Raw genomic sequence first — 4,886 nt, forward strand, 5'->3', positions numbered from 1 at the left:
GCAAAGACAGAGCGAGTCCTCTCCAACTACTGAAGGCAAATTCCTCAGCTCTGAATCGCAGGTCTTCCAGCCGCCAGCATGCCAGGACACAGTATTTAGGAGCGCTGCCTTTGCTCAGGAGTAGCAGTTCCAAGAAGAAAAATATGATTATTCATGTACTGTCTTGATGAAGAGAGGAAGGCTTCATTAGATTATAACCCGGTACAGGGAAGATCTCTGTTCGGAACCCAAGACGGTGCTATGGATACTTCCTAACTAAACACACCAGAAAGTATCCTGTGATCACAGAAAACCATCAGCTAAGAGAACTGAAGAAGAAAAAAAAAAAATTTATGCCATAGCAAACAACTTCACAGGCCTTAAAATTAAATCAGTCAAAATCTTAAAAAATATTTTGAAGAAAGATTTAAAATGAAATGATGATTATTACCTAGACATTTTATTCAGCCAGTTCTTCGAGCTTCATTAATTTCTACCCATTAAAAAAGAATAGGAAAAACAACTTCAAAGCTTTTTCAAGTAAAGCACATTTTCCAAAGACCAAAACAGAGTCCACTGAGAAAGTGACACTCTCATGCAGGAAAGCTATAGTACAAGAAAGATCATCTAGACATCACCTCCATACCAGAACATACGGACAGCACGCAATTTGGCTATATAACTCTTTAAGTCACTCAGTTCCAACTGTGACAACCTAAAGCAGCACCAGAGATACCAAGATCTCCTCTCCTCTCCTCCAGCCTCGGGAAAACGAGACCCTAAGTGGCAGGAAACACAAACTATGCGCTCTCTATTTCTACTCTCATAACTGAGCGAGTCTCTGCTTTTCAATGCGTTCAACTATTTGACCAAGAAAATCGTCTTCCCCATAGCTGGACCTCTGCATATCACAGCTTTCTCAGGTCCTCCCAAGGCGCCAGCCAGGTTGGGACTGCTCRGCTTGCGGCACTCTTCCCTGCATCAAGTTTTCCTTCTCCCTTTGCACTTCCGTTCCTTTATTCCGCAATATTTCTCAGTTTTCTCCCATTGCTCCCTGCTATGACTTATATCAGCATCTTTCTCCCACCCTCCTCCGCACTATTTTCTAGTGCGCTTCCTTTCAGTGGTCTCGCAGTCCTCTCTCTACTCCTGTTTCTTGCAATCGTTCTCCACCTCATCTCTTACTTGCACATTTGTCCACTCCTGTTGTCCCTATTTTCCCTACCATGACCACACCTGCGAGGAAAAGAAAAAAAACAAAGAAAACCCCACCATACTGGCAGGCTTTCTCCTTCAGTTCAAAGCACTTAATATGCCTTCCACCACGTTTACAGGAATTGCCTGAAATAATCCGCACATATTCTCCAACTGCTTCCACGTTCAGGCAGCATTTCCACTAACACCTCTAACGCAAAACCTGGCGTACAAAGCAGTACGTGCTGTATCAGCTCATCCCTGCCATAAACTCAGCCTGAAGTATTTCCTGATCCTCCTCCAAAGAACTGTAACTGTAAGAAGTGTCAGTTCACTAARGGAAACACTCATAAAATAATCCTTTTTGTTAAGCCAAACTGCCCAGGCCGAGCTGGTAAATAACCAGCTACCACAAGCAGCAGCATGCCAAGAACAGCACAACAGTGTTGCAAAACTGAGAAAAAAAACCCAAAACCAAATAAGAAAAAAGACAAACCATCTCGGGCCAGCAGAAGTGCAGAGACTGTTAGACAGCTAAGGCCATGGCAAACTAAGAACCTAGGCTTAAYGCTCTGTTGGCAATAAAATAAGCATGCAGGATCCAGCAGGCGAGAGAACATTTTGCATTCTGGGCAGTTCACACGCAGCTTTGCCGAGGTGAAAAGGGTACTTTTACGTATTGCCACATCCCAAGATGAAGCCAAAGGGATATGGCAAAGGAAGCAACTCGGCCACATATAAGATTTTTTAAATGTATTTAGAGTTTTACTTTGTGAGAGCTAACTGCAAAAGCCAGTAATAAATTGGGCTTACACCATCTAAGCACCAGGAAAAAAAACAAGAGCTTAACGATAAGAATTCAGCTAATCTGGGTTAAGAAGCCAAACCTCAGGAGAAAAACTTCGGGGGCTGTTCCAACCTTGTCTCACTATTTTTCTCTTATTGCTCCTCATTCCTGTGTTTTCAAACCATAATCTTTTCAATCACCTCCTCCCAGGCCCAATCATTCCCTTCCCTAGGCTTCAGTGGATCCKTCTCCCATTTTATGGATTTTAGAAGCAGAAGGGACCATTTTGACCGTTCAAATTAAAAGACATGTGACACAAAGYTCTGTGAACTGTTCAAACTCAGTTTGAGCTGGAATCATAACTTGCATGGAGATTTCCAATGCAAACACAAAGATTTAACTCATACAGAAYCTAGGATCCAGTTACCAGTCTATAATCAACTTATAACATTTCTTAAAATTGCACCGTATTTTTATTCTAAGTCAGCTCRACTTCAACTATGGGAAAGAATTATCCCTTTTTTTTGAGGGATGTCAGAGTTCCCAAATCCCTGAGCCCCATAAAGGTGGCTTTGGCTCATCACCAAGTCAGTCTCCCTTAGAAAAAGGGAGAGAGTAAGCAGAGCCCTCRGCAAGGCTTAAGGTACATTTTCCAGCTTTCTGACCACTGCCTTAAAAAAAAAAATCCCCTCGCGTGTTGAAATCCAAACCAGGTGAAAGTGCTGCAAGCGCTGAGAGACCATCACTGCAATACTAACTGCCTTCTCCTTTGCAATAGCAACGATCAGAAAACCAGAAGAGCATCCACCCGCCACCTATGTACCTACCGCCGTAAGAAACGGCCCCCATTCAGAAGAGCTCGCCTGCAAGCGAGACCCACTGTTGCTGCCTACAGAATTCATGGCATAAAATCAACTCTAATCGTTGAAGGAGATGGCCAATTCAGTCAACAATAAGTCRTCACAATTTGCGTTTTTTCAAACCTTACCCACCCGTGTGCTATGTTTAATCCACAACCCTCAGTTACTTACATCTCTGGACAGGTAAACAGTCATTTGCTGCCACAGCCCAGCGGTTTCAAAGACACACTTTAAACTCTAGCCACCACTTGGGCATGTACAAGCCATAAGAAACTGAAATAACACCAGTACTTGCTCAAATAAAAGCTGATGCTGCATGCTGATTCCAAACACCACCTCTTCCCTTCGACTCGATGAATTGCTGGGGTAAAAATCAAGCTACCAGAGATCACGTTTATCCACCTCACAGTGCCACCAAACAGTTCCAGGCAGAAGGACTAGACAACATCCACACCGACTGCAGGCTCAAGACCTTTYTCTACAGCTACAGTCTCCCCATGAGGGATGGCGACTCCAAGTGAGCATTGCTGCTTGGAGCGATGCAAGTACTCTTCTCCACCTACGATTTTAAGATATTGGTAATTTCACCAGCATCTCACAAGCTTATGGGACCATTTAAAGAGCCTAGGTACTTAAACAGTAAGGAATACAACGTTACGTGAAAGGAAGTGTCAGCCCCCAGCCGTCAAACATCACACGCTTTCTGCGCTGTTAARCTGCAACAAATGCATATTCTGGCCTTTTACGTTGACGTGGACTGTGCATCTGAAATAGGAAAATTACCATTCTCAAAAACCAGAATGGTAAGATTAACTTGTTTTGTTCTCAACGCAGCCCTCAACATTAAGACAGACATTATTTTTCCAGAAAGCACAGCATTTAGACTCAATTACACTGTCACTGCCATAAAGCTACCACAAAGGAAACACAACCATTCAAGATGAAGAAAGTAGCAGGAGGCCAAGACCTTGATCTCTAATCCCAATTTAGCCACAACTGTCTGATAGTACAAAAATTATTTAGCTTTCCGCCTCAGTAACATTATATAGGTGAATATATATTGTTATTGCTATCCCACAAAAAGGCTTTAAATGTTACATAATCTTTGCAAGTGCAAAGCAAGTAAAGCTCAACAATTATGACATCAAGTTAATTCACTGAATAATCAGTTCAAGGTATGTTTTAACAGTAAAATTATGCTCACTAATAAGCCAGAAAAGAGGGCTGCATTGGTTAAGATATTTTCGTACCTGCTAATGCTTCCTACCTCAAAATTCAACATTAACAGCTTAGTTCTGCTTTAAATGCAAAACATCATTAATCATGCAAAAATCCTGCCTAGCAAATATATTAATATTTCATAGGTTTATTTATACTAGAACCACCATGAAAATTAGTTTAATAAGCAGGGTGCAAAAAAGGGGCTTAACAACTGCAGTCTTTATGCTAAATGACACACAAGCTCTAAAGTCCCTCCTGAAACAGAGTAGCAACCAGAACAGTTTGAAATCAAGCACTTTAAATACACATATTTTTCAAAACCAAATGTGTATGCCACTCCTGTTCTACCACTTTTATATCTTGGTATAAAATTATTCAGGTAGAAACTAAACTGATGACAAAGTTTAAGCAACTCAAAACAGTAACTCATCCAGTGCACAAATAATTTTAACGAGAAGAAAATGGATTCAACTGGAAAAACTCATCAAAACATGTTTTTACTTCCATTTACTGATTATAGTATAGCCAGCTAGTTCTGATCACTATATCCTCCAAATTCAGAGCATCCTTCTCATTCTTGTAATAAGAAAGGAAAGCAAGAAAGCACAATTACCATTTGGCTTCTAGCTTTCAATCACACAGTTGAACRACCTGAAACGCAGAAGAGTTCTGCACCTGCAAAAGAGGAAAATGTTCTAGGCCAATTTAGCATTTCGCTAAATCAGTGGTAAAGTATCTGGAATCAGTCTGACAGCCTGATTTTTTAAAGAATTCTAAAAACRTTTATTCCTTAAATATTTGCATTAAGGATTCCTTTAAACCGACAGTCTACAAGTAATCTCTCA

This window comes from Apteryx rowi, unplaced genomic scaffold, assembly GCF_003343035.1.
Source record: "Apteryx rowi isolate R43461 unplaced genomic scaffold, aptRow1 scaffold_776, whole genome shotgun sequence".
In the NCBI taxonomy this organism is placed as follows: Eukaryota; Metazoa; Chordata; class Aves; order Apterygiformes; family Apterygidae; genus Apteryx; species Apteryx rowi.